General features: G+C 42.8%; 1 protein-coding gene across 9 annotated transcripts in view; it reads left to right on the top strand.

Moving 5' to 3' along the window:
- The window catches only part of CAMK1D (calcium/calmodulin dependent protein kinase ID), a 392843-nt gene that overhangs the window by 232109 nt on the left and 135501 nt on the right, over positions 1-25233 (top strand). The window contains exon 1 of one of the 9 annotated variants that reach the window (XM_053572406.1): positions 5670-5740. The exons of the other annotated variants lie outside the window; for them this stretch is intronic. The gene's annotated coding sequence lies outside the window, so the exon portion shown is untranslated. Of the gene's footprint in view, positions 1-5669; positions 5741-25233 lie in introns of those variants that run through there. 9 annotated transcript variants of the gene reach the window in all.

Below are 25233 nucleotides of genomic sequence, written 5' to 3'. Positions count from 1 at the left end.
TCGCAAGCTCTTGACTCTCTGACACGGTGATCTGGGGAGTTAGAAGCCTGCACGGAAAGAATATATCCTGGGTTTGGCACAACCTCCCCTCGTGTTCATTGGCAGGAATTTTGTGCTTGCTTCTTGAAGAATGACTTTCAGTCCCAGCTTGGCTGAAAACAGCTGTTTTCCATGCTGCTGAGCAGTTTCTTTCCAGGCCCCTGTGTCCCAGCCTCCCCTTCCTCATCTGCCCCTATTCTGCTGCAACCACACAGCATGTGCAGTGATACATTTGGGAGAGAAGAAAATAAAACCAAAAAACCCCGTTTGCTTTATCAGGCGACTCCTCCAGACAGACTGATGCCCTCACATGGCCCTTTAGCAGCTGTTTGCAACCCTGTGACTGCCCCCAAGGCACCATCCCCTACTCACACACTTGTCCTGTCATCAGTGGCTCAGCGGGGAGAGAGTGCAGGACGGGGCTGCTCAGTTCATCCAGTAGCTCAGTGGCAGGGGTTCCGAGGATCCCTTGTCCCTTGTCCAGCTGTTTATTCCTTTCCTGTCACCAGAACCCATCCACTCAGGAGACACTCAGACTGTCTGGCCTTCAGAGCTGCCTGACAACCTTCCTCTCCCAGGCTGAATGTCACCATGATTCTCAGCTTGCTCATCCTGCCAGTGTCTCACGCCCTTGAAGCGGGATCCGGCACAGCTGCTCTTCTTGCCAGCCCATTGGCTCTTACTCTCCCTGCTGCTGAGAGGTACCGTCTCAGCATCTGTACAGGGGAGACCTCACCATGAACGAGGCTGGCATTTCAAGGACATGACGGTGGCTGGGATTTGGGCCACAACCTGGATGGCAGATAAGCAGGAGATTAGCATTTGTTTGGTTCAGTTCTTTGTTCACTCTTTGTTCATTCAGCAGATGCCACGTGTTCCTAGCAAGGAGACAGGACGCAGCAGTGACCAGGACAGGGAAAGTCTCTTTTTTGATGGTGTTTGTGATGGAGAGGGGAGGGGCAGAAGAAAGTGGGTGATGAATGAGATCATTTCAGAGCTGATAGGAAAGGGGCGGGAGGCTGTGGAGGGCCTTCCCAGGGATTGTGTGCAGAGAGCTTACGCGTACCCCCTCCACGACTGCTCAAGTCTGACCCGCTGTCTGGTTGCAGTGGACAGCACTGTTGAGAACTGTCATCTCCTGAGACTTCCTACCCAGCTGATGTGTTCACTTTCCACTTTTCTCAGGAAACTCACTGCTGTCTCTGGAATAAATATTTTAATAAATGTAATAAGCAAAGCATCTGCATTACTGCAAAACAGTTGAGACGTCACCATTGGGAACAGATTAGATGCAAAGTTGTATTCATTCATCAGTTATTTGTCACAAGTCCTCTAAGCTCTTGCCTGTTACAGGAGATCCTGCCCTCCAGGGACCCCTGTCTGGGGGCAGGTGGAAGGAGAAATGTGCAGCTGGGAGAGGGGAGGACCGGGGGAGCTTCCTGTTGAAGGAGGAGGCCCGCCTGCCCTTCTCGTCTACAGGTTTATGGCTGCGCAGATGTCAGTAGTCAGCAAAAATGAAACCCTGATGTCTTAATGTGGCAAACCTGATTTTATTTATAAATGTTAAGCAAGCTGGGAATAGAAGCAGTGACCCGCAGAACTAAAGGAGGCTGTTATCTTATACTCATTAATTCTTTTATTCCTTCCTTTCTAAAAAACACAATTCGTCATAAAAACCACTGTTTTACTTTACATTTAAATGATACTCTATTGAACATTTTATTAGTAACAATTCACTATTTATAATGTTTATTTCAGTAATAAGAAACAGTTCACTAGGTTTGAAAGAAAGCCATTAAAGTAGAAAAAACTTCCTTCTAAGCACATTCCAAATAATTCTTGGTGTTATATAAATGTAATATTTGATATATATGTATAATTGTAATAAAATACATACAACATGGAATTTACCATCTTCATTCTTTTTAAATGTCCAATTTGGCGGCCTTAAGTGCATTTGTCATTGGTGTGTGATCATCCCCACTCTCCATCCACAGAACTCTTTATCTTGCAAAAATCCTTGGCATTTTTGCAGCTCCTCTTGCTAATGGGTATATTTTATTTAGCTAAGCCATCATACCAGGTACTGTACAGATTTTCTCTGACTGAATTCTCACCATAGTCTTGTAAGGGGAAGCATACGATATACACAGTTATTACTGTTAGGAAGACAGACTGATTTGGGTGAAGTAACTTGTTTCAAGTTGTCTAACCAACAACATGATGTTGGGATGGGCATTTGGACCCAGCTTCTTCTAAAGTTGAGGCTTTTTCTGTTGTTCCACAGTGATTTTCAGTTAGAAACTTTGATTCTGGCTTCTTGCCTTTTGTCAGTAACTGTTCTTGGCACAGATCAGAGTAGTGTTCACATTTTCTCAGAATCCTGGGCTTGTTTCCTTTGTACTTAAAGTTTCTTGCTCACTAAATATGAGAGGCCACGAAGCACCAACAGAACAAGTACCTGTAAAAGCAGTTAAGAATTATAAACCATACTTTCTTTTTGAAGCCTATGGCCCCTAACCAGCAGTACTGTATACAACATCCAACAGTTAAGTTAGTCAACTCATCCTAGTAAAAGTGCTGCAGCCTCATTGCTGAATATCACTACGGTCACCTTCAAGGTACTCCCCTGGGGAAGCTGTGCACTGACACCAGTGCCTAATCCCCCTTCAAAGAAATTTAAAGAATCTTTTTCTGGAATGACCTTCCAAGCTGTCTTCGTACAAGGTCTGACAGTTAAGTTTTTGAACTTGCCACCAGAAACGTACATTGGCAGCACTATGCAAACAACTCGGTAAGGTTTTGGAAGCTTGTTATATCAGCATCTCACAGCTGTGTTCCAGTTGACATGTAGAGGTGTCTTGCTGAGTCATTATCATTGTGTGTTTTGTGTACTGTGTGGACACTGGATGGTCATTCCAGAAGAAGAGTTCCAAAATTGCTTTGAAGGGTGGACTAGATACTGACATTGGTACATAGCTTCCCAAGGGGAGTACCTTGAGGTTGACCCTGTGATATTTAGTAAAGAGGTGTGCAGCACTTTTTCTAGGGTGATTTAGTCAATTGTCTTACCTCGTATATCTCTAAAATACCCTACCCCTCTAGAAAGTCACCCATTGGATCTCAGCTCTGGTGGGTGAATTAATCTTTTCACTGTTAAATTTTCTTCCCTGCCTACTGAAGATGGTACTGCACCTTTCCTTTATGCAAACACACAGACGGAAGCCACATGTTTGCTTCAGTCCCATCTGTGGCTGGGCTGGTGTGTGGAGGCAGATTGTGGAAATACCAATTCTGTAAAAGGCACAAGGAAGGGCTCCTGTTGCTGGCCACTGGACTTGCTGATGTAAAGGTGCCTTGATTTGGGGGTGGTGAGGGAAATGAGCATAAAATCAGGCAAATATTAGTAATCATTTTTATTCCTGAAAGTTAGAGTCAGTGAAAGAATGCCGGGAGAGGTCAGCAGGGATACTTCCTGTGCCTTTGCCCTTTGTGAGGCTGTGCTGTCTAATTAACCATGTTGCTCAGCTGGGGACACCAGCCATTCAGCAGGTGAGGGAAGGATGTGCGTTCTTTCTCTAGTTTGATGTGCAAATAAGAGGAAAAGCACTAGGCACCAGTTGACTCCTCATCTTAGAGAGTGGAGGACAGCCACCCCAATACCAACCCAGTGACCTCATCATAGCCCCCCACCTCCCATGACCAGAGGCCACGGGATCCAGATTCCCCTGCCTGGCCCTCCTTGGGTACTTTTGCTGGCTCTTTGTTGCTATCTAGATAACGTCTGGCCTCCAGGCCTGCCTGCTCTTCTCAGTCTAGCCCTTGACCCTGGCATTATGCCACCAGCTGTGTGTGCCCCATCATAGCTCTCTGCTTCCTCCAGCCCCTGGAGGACCCCATCTCCCTCCTTAACCCCCTTTACTTGAATAACCCCTGCCTGCTCTTCCTCTCTCTTGGAAAGCCTTCCTTTGGCCCCTGACCCTGGTCAGGCTCTCCTTCTGTGAGCTCCATCCTTACGTTGGCACAGACACAAAACAGCCTGGAGGCTGGAGCCTCCTCCAGCAGCCTGCGGGTTTTAGTCATTGTCATTGCCTCAGTCCTCCCTGCGTACCCCTCACTTCGTGTCATCACATCTATAAATGTGGAAGAAGAGTGGGAGGGAGGGGTGAGGCCCTGTCTTCTCTCCTGGAGCGAGTAAAGCGTTCATTTGCTGAAGTCCCTGTCCTTCTGATTCCACTCTTCTTTCCTACTTGGAATGTCACCTTTGCAAGGGCAGGGACCCTAGGCCTCTGGTTACCAAGTTTGGCTTTAATATATAGCTTCTTCCCAGATGTGGCAATGTTCAGTACCGGTTACAAAATACATGATGGATTCTTTCAGTGGGCAGTGGCACGCAGGACTTCCCATATCAGAAGAAGAAGGTCCTCTTTCTCTCTCTTTTTTGTGCCTTGGAAATATGGAGAAAAGCCTTCTTAAAGGATCTAATCAGAGCCAGAAAGGGCTTCAAGCTCCCCCCACCAAGGAAACCTCAGGAGAACTTTTGTCTGCCTATCTGTAGGACACATTTACGTAAAACCATGTTTTAAAGGAGAGCTAATGTTTATTTACTGTAGAACTAACATTTTCTTTGGTTTTTCAGTGTGTATTTGTTTATTTACATAGTTTTGCATACTGTTGCTTTAACTATCACCTGATTTAAGCCTTTAGGTATTTCTCATTATAATTTTCTAGAAAAGGATTATTATTTAGCAATCAACTATCTAGTGGATGTAGATTCCTTATTTGGAATCGACTGGCGTTCAGGTGGAGATGTCTCTGCACCTGACGTTCTATGTGGCAGCTCTCTGGTCTACTAGCACAGTGGACGATCGTAACTAGCATCTCCAGCTCTGGGACTCGGATGGGAAAGGAAAAACCTGAAATGTCATGTTCCACAGATCTCCCCTTGTGGGTGATAGAAACTGACAGATGTCCTTATTTTTATTCTGCAAAATAGCTCCTTCCTCTCCTACAGAAGAATCTGTGTTTATAATTCCAGTAATTTCTAGAAAACTCTTTTCATCTGCTTTGTGAGAATGTTTCTCCCAGTTTCTGATTTTGGTTGTTGTTAACCTTCCTTTACCCCTCCCAGTTAGGCAGGACTTGTCTGAGTTACTGTTTTGTCACCAGGGGTGGAGGAAAGCGGGAGGAGTTTAGACTATAAGAAATCTGGCTCTGTGGTTGTCGAGAAGTTTGGGAGCCACTGTGTTCCCAGGTGCCCTCACTGTAAGAGTAGGGATTGTAATATCTGCCTTACAGGAAGACCCTGGACACAATGTTTGCTCTGTGCCTGGAACTGGGCCTCATTTGGGGATCTTATCATTTGCTAACCTATCTAACAAATATTAACAGCTAGAGCATTTCAGAAGCAAGTGGTACTTTATTTTCTCTGTGGAAACCTTGAGGGAAATAAATGAATACAAAATTTCTTTCTCTTTGGTGAGCTATCATCAGACTATTTGCATCTCCCTGTCATTGGTAAAGGGACATTTTATGCATTTTACACATTCTTGGAGGATATCCTGACTGAAGCTGGTGGCTGTGCTGTGCCGTGTGTCAAGTTGTGACCAAGTTTGCTGCATGGAGCCTACCCCAGTCCTTACTCCGCCAGACTCCGCAGAAATGTTCGTTTTGTCCAGTGTGTGGTAACTGCATATTCCGGGTACATTTTTTCTTTTAAATTGATCATAAAGAATAATCTATCAATAGTCACAGATAGCCTTTGCCTTAAAATACAATTTTGATAAATGATTTTGAATTTCTAAAAAATAAGCAAATGTTCAAATAATAGAAACAGTTAAATCTATGACCATAACAAATATATTGATCCTGAACAGATACTAAAACATGTCCCTGAAGAGATGGGTGTTGAGTGCTTTATGAGAAGGAAGCAGGATCCCTTGGAGTCTTGTGGGTTCAGTGTGAATATATTATGCTAATTAGATTGTTAAATCTGGAAATATAGTAGTATGTAATTATATTAAATTTCCAGCAAGATGTTGACACAGATGAAATCTACTGACCCATGGATGGGTTAGACTGTGATTTCCTTGAGGCCAGAACCAAATATTTATGGCAGCACTTTCAGAGCCTGGCACATAAGTGGTGTTCAGTAAGTGATTGTTGAATGAATTAGTGGCTACCCTGGTAGATGAGATGGAAAAATAGGAACTAAATAAATAATAACACAACTGAATGGATAGGTAATTGTCGGAGTAGCCATACCCAAAATTTTGAGGGATTTTCCTTGGTGCTGGCTCAGAACATACTCTTTCCAATATTGGAAAAAAAAAAGCTTGGATAAAGACGTGGAAGGTCTGATTATTGAAGTTACATATGGCCAGAAGCTAGATCCAGAAATAATTCTACCAACAATAATACCAAAATTTAAATTTACTCTAGCACTGTTTTTTTCTTTTTTCTTTTTTAAATGCTTTTAATTTAAAAAATTCTTTTAATTTAACTTAGATTAAATTAAATTAACTTAGATTAAATTAAATTAACTTACCCTCTTTATTTAGGGCAGTGGTTCTCAACCTTCCTAAGGCCATGACCGTTTAATACAGTTCCTCATGTTGTGGTGATCCCCAACCATAAAATTATTTTCGTTGCTACTTCATAACTGTAATTTTGCTACTGTTATGAATCATAATGTAAATATCTGATATTAAGGATGGTCTTCGGTGACCCCTGTGAAAGGGTCATTCAACCCCCAAAGGGGTCACGACCCACAGGTTGAGACCGCTGATTTAGGGTTTCTAGTTCTGACTGGACTTTGACAATACAGAAGTATGTTCTAGAATTTTTTCCAGTGAGTGTACTGGAATATTCTGTGAAGAAAACTTATATGAGGTAAACTAGATGTAAAAATGATCAGTCAAAAGGAGTCTTAGGAGAATGAGTTATGTAACTTTTTGTTCTCTTAAATGACTGTTAAAAGTAATGATAAGTTCTTCAATCTCCTGACTACATGACGCATTCTGTTTGCATCGTCTGTGTGAGCTCGCTGTCTTGGGGCTGTGGGAGTCCCCCCTACGCTCCCTGTCCTGTTGTCCTCCTACTAGAGCTGCCTGAGTGAAAACAGGGCAGAGTTACTTCTCTGAATTTCCCAACTTATTCTCCCAACAAAAATAACTGTCCCTTTTTCCATGATCATGAATCAACAAACTAAATACAAGCCAAACCCAAGGATTTTATGCCAAATGACTAAGCCTTTGCCACCAAAAGTTAATTCCTTTCATTTTTGTGACAAATCAAATAACTCAGCATCTTAGTGTATCATCAAAATTAATATTTCCTTGCCCAAAGCATTTCATCCATACACTGGAGACCTGTGTGACTTTTCTCCTCAGAAGATTCTTAGTTGTTCTTCCCTGGTTGTTATACCCACCTCATTGCTTAGCTTGTTTTGCCTTTGCCTTGGGGTGGGGCTGGAGGGTGGGTCCTGCTGAGCTGCAGGGTTCTGGTTCTTAATCATCTTGGGTTTTAGAGCTTCCCCTAGAACTTAAGTCACTTCCAATATGGAGGCTTCCCTCTGTTTCTAAAGGGACTCTTGGCCTTTTGTACTAAATTATACATTTTCCTCATTGGTAGCGCGAGCTGTGATTCATATCTTGTGTAACTCTACAGAGAAAATGACTTGGACATTATTTTTTCATAAGCCATTACAAGTTAATATTAATATCATGTTAATATTCCTATAAGGCTGCCTTCAAAGGATCTCTTCTTTATCTCTGAAGAAAGTAGAAATATGTGTGAAATTGCTCATGAAGAAATTTCTTATGTGAAGAATAGATTAATAATGTGCAGAAATCCAAGTGGGATTGTGTGAAGGCTGGATAACCTTCACAAAAGTTTTAAATCCGTTGCTGTTTTTTCTTACAGCACATTTTCTTAGCATGTGTGATGTTTACCATTTGCCTTGGATGTCTCAGAATCACTCCAAAGTTTGTATCCTCCTCTGCCTTCTTTGTTCTTTTCACATTTTTTAAAGTGGCTGAATGTTTCCATGAAGCATCTGAGGTCCAATTTACATTTTCCCACACTTTCTGTCTGATAGGAGCAATCACTTATGCCCTATTATTTTTAATCAGGATTAATAATTACATTCATTATTGAGCTAGTGTTTAAAATTGTTTTTCTAAATCCAGATTAAAAATATACTAGTTTTTTTTTTTTTTTTTTTTTTTGTAGAGACAGAGTCTCACTTTATGGCCCTCGGTAGAGTGCCGTGGCCTCACACAGCTCACAGCAACCTCCAACTCCTGGGCTTAAGTGATTCTCTTGCCTCAGCCTCCCAAGCAGCTGGGACTACAGGGGCCCGCCACAACGCCCGGCTATTTTTTTGTTGCAGTTTGGCCGGGGCTGGGTCTGAACCCGCCACCCTCGGCATATGGGGCCGGCGCCCTACCGACTGAGCCACAGGCACCGCCCAAAAAATATACTAGTTTTGTTTACGCTTCCTTGACCAACTAAGAAGTCAAATGAACTTTCTCACTTGTTGGACCATCTGTGTCAGTTCAGACACATTTGATTGTAAGTAACAGAAGATGAAGGTCAAATCGACTTAAATAATAAAGTCTCATTGATGGGTCTGGTCACCCAGAGATAGGGCGGGCTTATATTTGGCTTGATTCAGTAAAGCAATCCTGAGATTGAGACCTTGGTCTATGCCCTTGTCTTCGTTCTGTTCTCCACAGCTTCACACCATGGTTAGTCCCTTCTTGGGGGTCACAAGATGGCTGCCAGTAACTTGTAGAACAACTGCTTCCTGGTTCAAGGCCTGGGTCAAACACTGCCAGAGGTGGGGTTAACTTCCTTCAAAGGCACGATGTGAATCACCAAGTGAAAATCAAGAATGTACCAAAGGAAGGGCTTACTTGACTGACCGGAAGCAACTTACTCTGTGTCCACCACACCATCAGAGGTTTTAAAGAATAATTTATGATCCATTCATCTCACAATGCTGCCCATGAAGGATGTTCCTTAGGAAAAGCTAAAGTTAGTTTGTCTGTTTTCACCATGAAGCTGTCTGACTTTATTTCAGTTATTTTTATACTAATTGGAGAATTTCTGTTAGAATTCTGTTTTTTTTTTTTGTTTTTGTTTTTGTTTTTTTGTAGAGACAGAGTCTCACTTTATGGCCCTCGGTAGAGTGCCGTGGCCTCACACAGCTCACAGCAACCTCCAACTCCTGGGCTTAAGCGATTCTCTTGCCTCAGCCTCCCGAGTAGCTGGGACTACAGGCGCCCGCCACAACGCCCAGCTATTTTTTGGTTGCAGTTTGGCCGGGGCCGGGTTTGAACCCGCCACCCTCGGCATATGGGGCCGGCGCCTTACCCACTGAGCCACAGGCGCCGCCCTTCTGTTAGAATTCTGAACATGCTTTGTTTTTCTTTTCTTTTAAGTAATCGAAATGTAAAGAGTAGCTTCTGTGTGGTATCTTCTACTGAACAGAAACTAAATATCCATGGGAAGAATTACTCACTTTAAAAAATTCTCTTAATCCTTTTTATATAGAAACTGGTTTAAAAACGCGAGTCTTAGTATGGGAGGTGATTTCTGAATAAAACCTTCTATAAGATTTTTCCTTCTGAAAATTACATTAGAATGGCAATTTCCTAAAATGTCAAGGAGTACTTTTAATATCCTTTCCTTTTAATAGTTCTTAACTTCTTTTAGTCTGATTTTGTATCTCCAAAAAGCCCTCTCTGACTACAATTATAAGCAGAAATTTGAAAAAAAAATCTTATTATGTAATTTATATTATTATACTATTACAGAAATAGTAAAACTTCTCTTTCTCTGGAGTAATTTACTTATCTTAAAGAAACAGGGGGAATAGATGTATACTTTCATTTCAGGGGTAGTTGATAAGAGTAGAAAGAAGTGAATTTAGAAATGAGATAGTCAAGTAGGTTTCAGCCCACCATGTGCCACAGAATTATCAGTACGACCTTGGGCAAATTATCTCATCTCCTTGAATCTCAGCTTCCGTCTGTGTAAAGTAGGGGTAATAGCCCTTCCCCTAAGGTTTTCAGTTGTGCAAATAAGATATTGAGATGAAATGTGATTAGCCATGTCTTACACATACTAAGTTCTGTATAAATGATAGTTACTACAAAAAAATACAAGAGTGAATAAAAAGAACTACCAAAACCCAACTGAATTATAAGATATTAGTGCATTACCTAAAAAATATCATTCAGTTGCCATGTTAGATTCTTTCATTGTAGAAATACAGAGCAAGTTTCCAGCAGATTTTCTGGGTATCCTATTAGTGCTTCGTAGAAAAGAGTTGCTGTAAAAATATGTATTCATATTTGCAAAGATGAAGATGTACGGAGAGGGAGAGTCTGGTGGTAGCTGGGCGGGAACCATATTGTTCTCTCAAAGAACGTTCCATTCTTAGACCTGGGTAAGAGGAGCCTCTGCTTTAGGGGATTGTGTCCTGGCTTCTTGCCAACCGGAGAGAGATGTCCTCAGGGCCTGGGACACAGACCCAGGAGACCTTCCCACCCAGTGCCCATTCCCCCCCCTTTGTCACCAGAAATTCCTCTCGTGCGACCCCATACGGACTTCCTCCTGGGCCCCTGCTGCACTGCTGGTGGGTTGTTGCCAGGCCTAAGGCACGTCTATGTGCCAGTGTGCAGATGGAGCGTGGACATGTGGGCTGAGCTTCTGGATGCCCAGAATTAGGACAGCGAGCACAGGGGAACATTCTCTCCCTGTGCCACTATCTTGTGAAGTACCCGAGAATTCAAAATCCAAACCAGGTAGGCGATAGAGCATATTTTATTTAGTCGTTTGTAATTTTCATTTATTACTTTATGTATAAAAAAGTTGTTTCTTCATAGACTATGAAGACATTGTATTCCGGGGTATGCTATCATTGTGACCAATTGAGAGTTTGTGGCACAGTCACCTAATTTTCCCATCTATAAAGGGAGGGCTGGCTAAAGTGTTGCTTCTCAAATTTTACCTTACCATTAGAATTTGCAGAGACGTTTAGAAAACGTATGCAATGTGAAATTTACTAGGTAACAATAACTAAGAAAATGCCATGAAGGCTATGTTAACCAGTTTGATGAAAATATTTCAAATTGTATGTAAAACCAGCACATTTTACCCCATGACTGCATTAATGTACACAGCTATGATTTAATTAAAAAAAAAAAAAAAGTATGCAATTCCCATATCCCACGGGCCTAGCACTGGTGTTGTAGTAAGGCAGGGGAAGTGGTGGAGTGTTCAGTATGCCCTGGGGACCTTGATGATCAGGTGGCTTTGGTGGCCCCACCACTAAACTTATTTTTGTGTTTTTCTGTTTACTTTATTTAATCTCCACTTCAAGGATTCTTTTCCAGTATATGTGGAGATCAGAGGCTGGTGTTTACCAGAAGACATTTTGTCTGTTGAATGTCAAAATTTTAAGACCTGTGTTTTACCAAGCCTTGGCTCTCATGAATACAGAGAGGAAGCCATGGGGTGCATTACCTTGACTTTGTGGCTGAGTTAATGTTAGGTTCCAAGTTTGGGGGCATGTTCAGAAGAAGACAGAGCCAGTGGGTGAGTATCTAAAAGGAAGGAGAGGCTGGCTGGTGAGTGACCAGGGCACTGTGCTGGAGGGGGGTTGTGGAAACTTGGGTTGGGTTGAGACTGGGTCCTCTGTGTTATCAGAAATCTCTCCAAGTTGCTACACTTTATACATTCAGTCCCCCACCCACCCTTTGGAGACAGAGTCTTACTGTGTCACCCTGGGTAGCATGCTATGACATCATCGTAGCTCACAGCAACCTCAAATTCTTGGGGTCAAATGATCCTCCTGCCTCAGCCTCCTAAGTAGCTGGGACTACAGGCACCCACTATAACTCCTGGCTAGTTTTTCTGTTTTTAGTACAGATGGGTCTCACTCTTACTCTGGCTGATCTTGAACTTCTCAGCTTAAGGAATTCTCCCACCTCATCCTCCCAGAGTGTAGGATTACAGGGGGGAGCCACTGTGCCCAGCCTCAGCGTATTTGTTGTTGATGAAGATGAGAAAATCTTTCCAAAATACATGTGCCGTGACAAGTGAAGACATGACAAGTGTTTAGCCAATGGTATTCTTTCTAATCTGGGACACGCAGGAACACGCTGAAGACAGAACTCCTAGATAATGCCGGATATGGTTTTCCTTCTCATAATCCCCCTTTCCATTAGAAGAAAAAATAATATTGGTAAAAAGGGTAATGAACTTGACATTTTGCGGGACTCTGTTTTCCCATCCTGAGTCAGCCTCATTCCCTAAGGAAATCCAGACATTTAACACTTTGGACAAATTGACTTTCTCTACTTGTTCATGGAGAGAGAAAAGTATATACAAACTGACCACTTGGGAAATTAAAAGTGGAGCGGAGGGAAATTCCATCTTTAGAGTTGCAGCCTTAGTGAGGGAGGGGAGGTCAGGACTGCAAGTGAGGCTTACAAGGAGCCACTTAGCACAGTTTCAGCAGCCGTGCAGAGGGAACTGTCAGAGCTGGGTTTTTAACACGTGATATTGTTTCTTAGTTCCTTGTACGTAAAACACACCCAGTTGACCTTGGCTGTGAAGCCTGTCATGCTCGTCCCCCATCTACTCTGGAACTGAGCTGCCATGCACCTATTTTCCTCTCCAGTCTGACACCTTTGTGCGTCTGTGTCCTTGCAGGGGTGGGTGTTCTCTGTGTCACAACCTCATTCCCTTGCCTTCCTGGGCAGGACACACTTGCCAATACCCAAGTGCAGGTCACCCCGGGAGTGCAGCCCTGCCAGAGTACCCGGAGCAGAGTAAGAGCCCAGACGGAGCAGGCTGTGCTTGCATAGCCCCGTGCCTGGCTCTCTGGTAGGACACCAGACACCCTGTATCTCCATGTGTATGTGGACATCTGCCCTCCCTCTCTGGCCTGGGAATCACACACCTGGTTTCAGGGTCTGTGTTTATTTATCTTTATTCCTGCACTGCTTAGCACTTGTAGGTCCTCTCTTGTTTTTTAGGGAGTCCCAAGTCGGTGGATTTTATGTCAGCTCTCTATAAATAAAGTGTGGGACGATGCTGCCCTGAGGGCTGTTGTGGATGGTAGACTTTGAGTGAGAAGTTGTGCTTGCCCTGCCCCGCAACTGCTCCAGTCTGCGGTGCCCTCGGGCCCTCCCTGTGTGGCGTTCCCTCATCACGTCTGAGCACCCATCGAGTCAAGGACAGCTCCTGTGTGATGGTTTGTTACCAGTAAACACTAGGTCTCCAGATGCTGAGATTGCCTACAGCATCACCCCTCACCCTCAAGAATAAAAAGAGCGGGGGGAAAAAGAAAGATAAATGGGGGAAGCCCCCAGCAGGTGGTTCATCTGCTCCCCACCCCTCTGCAGGATCCCACTCTTGCCACCCTCCCACCCCCATCAGGCCTCACAGGTGCTGTGGGAGCTGCCACCGCCTCCTGAAGCTGCGTGAAGGTTGTGGGAAGGAATCTTGACTCAGGGTTTTCAGGAGGTGCCACACCTTGCTTCTTCTCCACCTTATTCTTTCTGCTTCTCTACCTCTAAAATGTTCTTGGCATCCTTTCACCGAGCTAACTCCTTCTGCCGGGCTCTCTGCCTGCACAGTGGATCAAGCAGAGCTGGCTCCCCTCCGCCCCCATCTTCCCAGCCTCTCGTGAAACAGCCACGCCAACGCAGCAGATCCAGCAACCAACTGTGGGACTCTAGGCTGGGCCTGAGGAGAAGTGGCCAAAAATGATCATGTCTGTGCATATAGACACCTGCCGGGCACGTGTCCCCACCCCACCTGTCTCCGTTGTTGTGTCCTGGGCTTCTTCCTGGTATTAACATGACTTTGTGTTTTTTTAAAGAAACCGTAAAGAGGCCAAAGATTTAGAAAAAGGAAGCACATTACCATCTTTGGAATTAACTTTTGGAGGGCAGCCCTTCCCTTTGTATTTGAAAATAAGTTAATAGTATTAGTCTTAACTACGTGGAAGAGGGAAGAACTCTTTTGATTTCACTTCTGAATTGTATATTGCACTGGTTTCCACCCTCCCTTTTCTACTTTTTCGTTTGTTTTCTAGTCTTCATTTTTTTACTAGCAGAATCCTTTCAAAAAGTAATTATGTAGAACTCGAGTACAGAAACAGGTAAGAATTGTAGTGTTTTATAAGCCTGAACTTATCATTTCAGTTGTATAGCATTTAGCTAATCTAGAGTCTGTCAGTGTGAACGCAAATGAACGCGTGGATGGGGCCTCCGCAGTGCTCACATTTGGTCCCATTGCACCTGGTACCTATTACAGTTGCCTGTCCACATTGTATTTCATTATATTTTCTGAAGTACTTATTAAGAACTTGGAGGATTTTAGAGGAACCAGACTGGTCAAAAGTGACCTTGCTGAGGTTGGGCATGGTGGCTGATGCCTGTAATCCTAGCACCCTGGACGCTAAGGCAGAAGGACCCCAAATTCAAGATTAGCCTGAGCAAGAACAAGACCCTGTCTCCACTAAAAAGAGAAAAATTAGCCAGGTGTTGTGGTGGGTGCCTGTAGTCCCAGCTTCTGGGGAGGCTTAGGCAGAAGGATTGCCTGAACCCAGGAGTTTGAGGTTGCTGTGAGTTAGGCTAATGCCATGGCACTGTAGCCTGGGACAACAGAGTGAGACTGTCTCAAAAAAAAAAAAAAAAAATAGTGACCTTGGGCTCGGTGCCTGTAGCTCAGTGGCTAGGGCGCCAGCCACATACACTGAGGCTGGAGGGTTCAAACCCAGCCTGGGCCTGCCAAACAACAATGACAACTACAACAAAAAAATAGCGGGGCATTGCGGTGGGTGCCTGCAGTCCCAGCTACTTGGGAGGCTGAGGTAAGAAAATTGCTTAAGCCCAAGAGTCTGAGGTTGCTGTGAGCTGTGATGCCATGGCACTCTACCCAGGGCAACATAGACTCTGTCTCAAAAAAAAAAAAAAAGTAGTGACCTTGATGGAATCTAGCTATGGGACTAAAATATTCTGAATGTGATGCTTGAAGGACGAGAATCTTCATGCCTGCCTCTGAAAGGTCAGAGTCACCTAAAATGTACCCAGAGGCCTATGTGTGACCTCACCCTGGCCCAGCCCTCTCTGCTCTTTGGCTTGCAGACTGGGGCCACCACCTGGACACATCAGCTGCTCTGCTGGACACAGGAGGGCCGTGACTGCCACACACCCCTCCCCAGCCACCCTGGGTAATGGTCAGGGATAGTCCAGTTGGTTGGATTTCTCCTGGCCCCTCCTCCTTCATGACATATATCCTTTCCTGACTTCCTTTAAACTCTGGAAAAGAAAACTAGTGAATAGCACCCAGTTGTGGCTACAAACTACTCAGAGTGTCATTCCCCAGAATTTGCAAGTGGCCCTTAGGCTCACCCTGGAAGGTTCTTAGGAGTTGACATCCTTTCAGTTGTCGTAATCTTTTGTTAGCAGGATGTAATAAAACTATAAACCAAGACTGCCTCAGTGTCATACCTGCCCTGGCATAAAGTGTGATTTAGGAGAAGTGATGTGTATAACACACCCTTTCTTTAAAATCATCCGCAAAGAAAACATGCTTTTCTTTCTAACCATGGTTCTCCTCTTAAATTACAAAGAAATTTGCTCAGAGTGTCTTAGTCCATTTTCTGTTGCTTCTGACAGAATACCTGAAACTGGGTAATTGATAAAGGAAAGGAATCTATTTTTCACAATTATGGAGGCTGGGAAGTCCAATGTGGAGGGACCATACCTGGTGACAGTCTTCTCTGTCTGTCTTCCTCTTTTGGTAAAGCCACTGGTCCCTCTCCCAGGATAACTCATTCGTCACTCAACCCATTAATCCATGCAGGGATTCATCCACACATAAGGGCAGACCCCATCACCTCTCAAAGGCTCCACTCTCAATACTGCCACATTAGGGATTAAATTTCAACATGAGTTTTGGAGGGAACAAATATTTAAACCAGAGCCTGTATTATACACACAGGTAGAGATTATCATAAAATAAAATATTATATTTAAAAACAACTAACTACATACAACTAACCACAAACACATGGATTCCCAACATGGAAGTGTTTAAAAGATGTTTTCTTCCATTTGAATGTGCCTGATTGTCTGGGTCTGACCTGGGCCGACTGTGTGACAGCATTAATTACTGAGGTGCAAAACTTAAAGAACACTGAATTCCACACCATCATCTCTGGATTTGGGCATTTTCTTAGAATATTGAGGAACATTTTATAATGTAAGCTCAATCCTCCTAAGTCTGAAAGTGAACTGATATTAGCAGTTCAAAACATACTTCCTTGTTTCTCTTTTTCTTCTTCCTATTTTTATCCCTCTTTTTTCTCTTACGAGTAAATGTTGCCACATCCCAGCAGTTTTAATGGGATGCCCAGGGTCATAGTCACCTGTGTCCCAGATGCTTCATTACCAACTTGGAGAGAAGGTGGCAACCGTGGGTCCTCCTCTGTCCTGGCTAGTTGGCCTGGGGTCTCTGTGTCGATGTGAAACCAGATTAGCACAGTCACGCTTTGAAGTAGTGAAATACAGAACCCTAGATATGGGTATCAGCGCAAAGAAAGCACAGGAAATTAGTGGTAGGAAAGAAAAAAGAAGCGATGCCTTTTCCTGAGATCCTAGTGCACTGTTTGGTTCCCTTTCACTTATGCTCACGTAAATGCAAGTGTTCAGAGCCGGAAGGCTCAGCGATGCTCCTGTCTTCCTTCTGGGACAGAAAGTATGTAAAGCAGCTGGAGGATGTGGCTCAGGCGGTCTCAGCACCTGCTACTATGCCATCAGCAGTCTTCGTACAGGAATGGCTTCTAAACCTGCTCAGGTAACATCCACAGTGAACCTGAAACAAGCTTCCTGAGATTTCCCCTTCAACAGTGCCTTTGGGTATGTGTGTGTCACATCCGTGAAGCTGGTAAATCCAAATTACAGAAGTTCATCTCTATTCCAAGGCAGGTAGTGTTCTCCAAGACTCCAGGAGTCTATTTTCACGTTAAAATGGCCAGAAAAATATACGTTAACCCTTCAACAAAGAGTTACCAAAAAATCCAGAGAAAGAAATGACAATATTCCCTTAAATGTGCTTCAAAGCCGTACTAAGAAATATTAGAAGAAATATTACTAATACTACTAAGCAATATTAGAATCAGTCAAAATGTGTTCGCTTTTCTTATTTTCCTGAGAGGAGTAATGTGTTGGACATTTAACCTTGAACCTTTATCCTTAGGACACCTTGAATCTTACCTTTAAAATCAGACCTGTTAACAAGTGAATGTATTCAGCTAAGATAAATTTTAAATGGACACTAAAAGCAGTGGAGTTACCAGCTCCCAAGTATGTACAGTTGAATTCTTTCTTATCCTCTAAGGTTCTTAGTAATTTAGTAACTTACTAGTGGTTCTCAAACTACTGCACATTTGAATCCCTTGGGAAGCTTTTAAAAAGGGCCTTTATCCATAGGTCATATACCAGGCCAATTAAATCACAGTCTCCAGGAATGGACCAGCTGTTGGTGTATTTTAAGACTCCTTAGGTAATTCCAGCATGCTGCCAATATTGAGACACTCTCACTGGTAGCTTGTTATGATAGGAACAGAGGAAGGATAGAAGTATACAGTCAAATGTTCTGATCTTTTTTCATTTAAGTATAAAGCTTTTGAATGAAAATATAGAACCCTCTATGTGGGTATAGCACAGAGGAAGCTTAGGACTTTAGTAGTAGGAAAGAAAAAAAGAAATGATACCTCTTTCCCAAATTCCAGTGCATTATTTTGATTCCCTTTCACTTATGTTCACCTAAATGCTTACATTTGGAAGGCCAAAATTTATTGTTTATTCCCTCATTCATTTTTTTCACTCTTCCACAAATATTCTTGGTGTGTTTGCTGTATGCCAAACTCTGGATTTTTTCACATCGAATTGAACTTATTTCTCCTTTGGATTGAAAACTATCCTTCCTCAGCTGGACCTTCTGGAGCCTTCCCAGACATGAGCAGATCACTCAGGCAATTCTCTGTTTGTCCAGGGGATTGCAGAAGCTGATTAGGGGAGAAGGAAAAGTGGGTCTTTTCTGTGTAAATGACTTCATAGCTCAAGAAATTCTGTTCCATGTCTAACTGGCAAGCTTAGCTTCTGTCTAGCAAGGTCTATTCTAGGGAACACTGGAGATGGGCTTGGAATTGAGCTTTGTAGGACTCATGTAGACCTAAATGCACTTTGCCTCATTGAGGGTTGGATTCATTGATTGTTAGAGTTGAAAAAGACCTTGGGAAGAGGGCAGTTTCCAGTCTGGCTGGTTGGTTTCTAGAGAAGGAAACTGAGATCCTAGAAGGTGATGTGACAAAAATATGGTCACATAATGGGAGACAGAACCACACGTTGATACTCCTCCTGTGGTGCCATGACAAGCTCTAGCACCACCCCCCTGCATGTAAGCGTGGCTGTGGCCTCCCCCTGTGTTGAACTAAGGACACTCGCAGTACTCAATATGGTCAGCTGTGCACAGGGGTTTTGATTGTTGGTTGGTTTTTACAGAATCAAAACTCATTTCACAATGAGACAACATCAACATGTTGTACTCAATCCTTAAATCAAAAACGAGAAGAAAGCTAGCTTGCAGTTCTGGGCTACTTGACTTAGGTCTCTTTGTTCCTTAATTATGCATTGATTATAGCTCTATCCACTGGCAGAAGAGAAAGGTAATTTGAAGCCTTGGATTCCGAATTCTGGTCATTCTTGAATTGACCTAAATTCTTAATGGACAACATCTCTGTCTGTACAGTGATGTGATATGTATGTATGTGTACATATATTTGACATAAATTCGTGTACATATGTGTGAATAGATAATGAAACCACATATTTTGATGTTCATTTAACAGATGAGGAAATCAAGTCAGAGAACATTCAATGACTTGCCCACATCCTTGCGGTTAGAAGTGTTAGAGCTTAGACCCAACCTAATCTCAATCGTTGGTGCAGTTTGACTGATAATAGGCGTTTCTTTAGGTATAACATTGCGGATATATTTGGGTGAACCAGGTGTTTCTGATCTCGGTCAGAAATTTCTCTAAATAGTAGCTCTCTGTAAAACTTGGGCAAGACAATGGTGTAGCAATCTTTTTCTCCTTGGGTTCAGCCAGAGGGAGCAAAATCCCCGATTCCCAACACACTCATTGTATATGCTGAGTTAACTTCTCTCCTACACAACTAGGATGGTATTTCTCCTGGGGAGAAGTGAGAAAATAGTCACTTGAACATTTTCTGTGTTCTGTGGTTCAGATGAAGAACCCCAGTGGAGGAAAAACTAGAAAGTGAGTATCTGCTGCTCTAGCACTCTCCGAGGCACCTGCTTAATGGTTTGATTTGCATCCCTGTAGACTTCTCTCTCTGCATATAAAATCATGTAAATGTATACATACAGGTGCATACAAACACATACTTGGGAATCAGTGCAGTATGTACAGCAAGGTGATAGACAAACTTGGGTGGCCCCGAGGAAAGGGGATCAGTACTGAAGGCTGGAAGAAATAGCAAAGGGTTCTCAGCAGAGGTGATGTACCAGTGTCTTAGGTTAGTGAGAAGATCCAAGAAGGATGGGCACAGCCCCGTGGCTAAAGACGAGAGCGGGTGTGTGAAAGCTGCTGCGTTCAGTCACGTTCTCATGTGTGGCACGGGTGGAAGATGCGATTGACACGTGAAGACCAAGGAACAAGCAACTCATAAGTCACACCAGTCTCCTGAACTTTATTCTGTACTGCAGGGAGTCAGCGATGGAGTTGAAGCTAAGGAGTTTGACACATTTTGTATTGTGGAGTGATGGCTCAGGAGACAGTCTGGAGAAGGGTTAGGGGGAGAGAGAGAGAGAGACCAGAGGGAGCTAGGGAAAATAATTAACTGGTTATAAACTAGGAGTGATCAGCTGCGAGATAGGAATAATACTGCCTGCTTTATAGGGTTGTTGTGAGAACAAAATGAGGTAACATCTGTAAATGTGGCTGTTACGTTATAAAAATGAAAGGTATTGTTTTCAGTACCATCTGGCTAGTGTTTCAGTGCTATTGCAAATCCCAGTATTCTCAGCATTGGTCCCCATGCTGCTCATAACATGAGGGAAAAAATTAAAAATCTGACCCAAAAAGGAAGAAATAATTTTTTTTTAATTTAAAATAAGCATTAAGCATTTACTTAGATAGACAAGAGTGTTAGTGAAGACATCAGAATATTCTTCAAATATCTTAGAGGCAATTACCTTGGCCAGGAAACCACAGCCTCGTTGTGTGTGTGTGTGTATAAAATTTAAAATTCCTAATCTATTTAGAAAAAGAGTAGTGAGTGGTAAAAGACTTAGGTCTGTATGGTCTTTGCCTGCAGGGTGGAACGGGGACTTCCTTGACCCTAAAGAGAAGCTGGTCCTTGTCTAGTGAGAGGGGGACCGGGTGCTGGTCACAGTTCTCGGATGTGACTTCCGCCTCACAGCCTGAGGGGAGACATGGTCCTTTGCTATTCCTGTCTTGCCTTCCCAGATAATCAGTCTCTTAGCTGCCCTTGAGGTTTATTTCCTCCCATTTCTTGTCCGCCTGTGGTTTCTATCACCTGCGTAGCTAAGTGTTCCTGGCCAGAGAATGCCCGCACCAAGGAGAGGGATTGTGCTGGCTCCTTTCTCTGAGTACTTCATAATTGCTACCGCAGCTCCCCACCCCCATCAACGAACCGTGATGGAATAAGAAAAATTAAGAAATATGCAAGTTTCTTCCCTCTCGCCTTCACTTTTTTGTTTTTCGTTTTAACTTTCCTCATGTGACTTGGAGTTAGAAATCTATGAATCTTTGAACTGTGAGAAAGTGGGCTGGGCAGGGAGATGGTGTTGCTGTCAATTCCCAGAAGGGTATGTATCAATGCCATGCCTGTCCCTGGGGTCCTAATGTCCCTCTAGCTTCAGGGGTTTGGAATGGCGTCTGCCTGTGATTTGGTACCAATCTTTTATTTTTTTTTTGCATGAATTTTAAAATGTTTTCCTGGCTTTTTCTGGGGGTTTTCTTGCTTGGCTGTCTGTTACCATCTAGGCTGGAGTTTGCATCACTGCCCATGTGCTCTTTTCTCATTCAATTTTTGTCTCTCTGCCTGGTCCACTTTCCTCAGTTTGCTTCGGTCAATTATTAGGAATTATGGCAGCTTTGGTGTAGGTTGCTATGTCAGCCATTTGCCTTCTGTATGAGCTAATGTTTACTTTGGGTCTGGTAGATGATAAGTGATGCAAATTCAGTTGAGGTTCTTCTTATCACTTAAGGTTCTTCCAGTGACGTTATCGTTACTTTGAATTCGGCACATTTTGGAAGGGCTTTTTGTTTGGGGGTGAACATTTCTTATGTATGGAGATTATCTTGGCCATGCGTTGGAAAGACTGTCAACTTACAGAGGTTTGGCTATCCAAGTTGAGGGAAGCCAGTCCTCGTTTGCCTGTAACTGACATCTCTGCCTCTTTTCTCTATTCCCCTTTTTTCTTTCTTTTGGTGATAAAAGCAGATACAGGCTGATCTTATTAGAGGCCCTTTCTGATTACATTTCTAGACTCCTAACTTTCCCTTCTGCTTCTGAACATCTCTTTTTCTCATTCAGTTTAACCCACTGGGATTTCATCTGTTAGGGTGTTTATAACCAAATACCTTGAGAGCATCCCCTAGATTCATGATAGTTCAACAAAGCTCTGTACCACTAGAAGTACATATTATGTTTTTTACTGATGAAATTAATACCATGACTTTAGGTGTTATAATTTTATACAAATAACTCTGAATTTATATAAACACTTGGATATTATCGTTATAACTTAGTTAAAATGAAGTTATCATGTAGTTGCTTTAACATAAGCTTGGGAGTCAGAATAGACTCATATTGATCTTAGTCATAGCAGTTCTGAGTTAGATGACCGTGGAATACTTGAACTCTCGGGACCCTAGTCTCCTCACCTTTTTCCTCCCTCTTTGGAAAATGGAGAAAATAATACTTTGGAGGGACTTTATCTAACAAATGCCATCAGTGTGATCTAATTCTTTGTACCCTCAAAGAATCCCAAACAATAAAAAAAAAAAAAAATAGAAAACAATACTTTGTAGGGTTGTTGTTAATATTAGATGAAATAATTAAAAATACTTAGTACAGTCTTGACACATAGTTAACACTCAATAAATGGCATATTGTATGTAATTGTTTTTACAAAAGTAAAAACATATTGCATCTATGTAAGTAATGTTCAAGAGAAGTTACAAAATGAGCGCACCACTAGGTTTAGATTTGTTACATCCCAAGGGAATGAGGAAATTGCATTTATCACAAAAGAGTCACAGTTGAAATGTTTAAGAAAACAATGTATAGGATGTTGTCCAATTTTGCAAACATAAAAAAGGTAGACTATGAGATCTGTAGCCTAGAAAGCTTGACTTTGCTGCACAGAGAAATTCTGGAACAGAAAATTAAGCAGATGGTTTGTGATCATTTAGTAAAGACTGTAGTGGTTGCTAGGAGCTAACATGGTTTTACTAAGAACAAATCTTCCCAACATCCCATTTCCCTTTTAAATAGTATTATGTGATGTGGAGAGGTGAGGAATTCCATTTCAGCACAGTATCTAATTGTCTCCTTATAGATGGTGGTAAAATATGGGCTAGATAATAGTACTGCTGGGTTTGCAACTAGACAGCCATTACAGCCTGCCAATTAATGTTATCCTGATGGGGGTCTCTGGTGGAATACCATGGAGCTCTGACATATGACCTCCCTATCTTAAATTCTAGTTAGGAATTTGGATGAAGACATGTAGGATGGATGTGTACCAAATATGCAGATGGCCCAAAGTTCGGAGGGATAATAAATATAATAGATGAGCAAATTGAGATTCAGAATATTACTGATCCTCTGAAGCACTATGTGGAATCCAAAAAGATTGAATTTAACAAAATGAAAGGTTAAGTTCAAAAGATCAAGCCATCGTAAGAAAGGAGATTGTGTTTGGTAGAGCTATCTAGTTTTTATTTGAATCTAAACTTGTTATTCGTTACATAAATATGTATCAAATGTACTACCTGCCATGCGCTTTGCTTGGCATTAGGGAGATAGTGAACAAAACAATCAAAAGTCCCAACCTACATGCAGCTTACACTTTTTTTTTTTTTGGTTTTTGTTTTTGTAGAGACAGAGTCTCACTGTACTGCCCTCGGGTAGAGTGCCGTGGCGTCACACGGCTCACAGCAACCTCTAACTCTTGGGCTTACGCGATTCTCCTGCCTCAGCCTCCCGAGTAGCTGGGACTACAGGCGCCCGCCACAACGCCCGGCTATTTTTTTTTGTTGTTGCAGTTTGGCCAGGGCTGGGTTTGAACCCGCCACCCTCGGCATATGGGGCCGGCGCCCTACTCACTGAACCACAGGCGCCGCCCAGTCTTTATATGCCAGTGTTTTTGCAGCTATTAAAAAGAAACAAAGAGGAAAAAAAAAAAGAAACAAAGAGAACCCAATGTTAGGCTTCCTTTGTAGAAGTATAATATCCGGCTCAGCGTGGTTAGTAGTTCTTATTATTTAATACTCTTTTTTTTTTTTTTTCTGAGACAGAGTCTCACCATGTCTCCCTGGGTAGAGTGCTGTGGCATCATAGCTCACAGCAACCTAAAACTCTTGGGCTCAGGCGATTCTCTTGCCTCAGCCTCCCAAGTAGCTGGGACTACAGGTGCCCGCCCCAACGCCCAGCTATTTTTTGGTTGCGGTTGTCATTGTCTAGCAGGTGTGGGGCAGGCTTGAACCCGCCACACTTGGTGTATGTGGCCGGTGCCCTACTCCCTGAGCTATGAGCACCACCTAATACTCTTTTTTTTCTTTTAAGACAACGTCTGACTTCATCTCCCAGGCTGGAGTGCAGTGCTGCAGTCATAGTTCACTGCAGCCTCAAATTCGTGGGCTCAAGCAATCCTCCTGTTTCAGCCTCCACAGTAGCTGGGACTATAGATGTGCACCCCCACACCTGGCCGATTTTTCTTATTTGTTTGGTAGAGTCATGGTCTCACTGTGTTGCCCAGGTTGGCCTCTAACTCCAAGGCTCAAGTAATCCTCCCTCTTTGGCCTCTCAAAATGATAGGATTACAGCCACTGTGCTCAGCAACACCCTATTCTTGATTCTGTATTTTACACTGGAGTCATTTCGAATCCTGCATCCCATGGTCTGGACCAGGTGTCCTCAAACTTCGGCCCGCGGGCCACATGAAGTGGCGTGAATTGTATTTGTTCCTGTTTTGTTTTTTACTTCAAAATAAGATATGTGCAGTGTGCATAGGAATTTGTTCATAGTTTTTTAGTTTTTTGTTTTTAACTATCATCCAGCCCTCCGACCATCTGAGGGACAATGAATTGGCCCCCTGTTTAAAAAGTTTGAGGACGCCTGGTTGGACAAACAAGAGTCACAATAGAGTGATAAGAAAAATGTAAACCATATTGTAGGGAGATTGGTCCACAAGAAGAGAAGACTAAGCAGTGGCATTATATTCCTCAAATATCTGCAGGACGGGTAAGAAGGGCGTATATGCTAGTTCTCTGTTGCTCTCAGGAGTCGCTGCTGATTTCTAGGAGTTTGATTTTCTGGTAGATGTAAGACAGACTGCCTGAGAAGTGTTCTAGCTATAGCCTGTAAGACCTCTGGGAAGCCTGAGAGTCCCTCCATGTCTTGTCCTTCCCTGAATTCATGGTACCAATAACTATGCCTGGAACATAACATACCCAGAAAATATTTGTTAAATGAGTAATGAAAATAGGGGATCCAGCATGTGGGAAGCATTTGTATGGAATGAATAGATTCTCAGCTAGTGATTGTATCCTAGCCCTACATGTGTGGATATTTACATGATAACATTTTATGAAAATAACCTATGTAATAAAATAATGTTAAAACTTCCGAGTTCAGTTTATGCATATGATAAGGAGTCTAGGGATGGATTAAAATACCTGAGAACAAATGTGGGAGGCCAGAATATTTTCTTTTGCCTTGTTCGAACAACTGTAAGTTAATTAAACCACTTTTCTTAAGAGGCATTAAGAGGCTGTTTTAGAATTTATTTAAAATTTCTCAAGTATGCTTATTCAAACATTACCCA

The sequence above is a fragment of the Nycticebus coucang genome, chromosome 20 (genome assembly GCF_027406575.1).
Source record: "Nycticebus coucang isolate mNycCou1 chromosome 20, mNycCou1.pri, whole genome shotgun sequence".
Classification (NCBI taxonomy): domain Eukaryota; kingdom Metazoa; phylum Chordata; class Mammalia; order Primates; family Lorisidae; genus Nycticebus; species Nycticebus coucang.
Note: the sequence above shows the minus strand (reverse complement) of the source record. Positions and strands in the feature narration are given on the sequence as shown.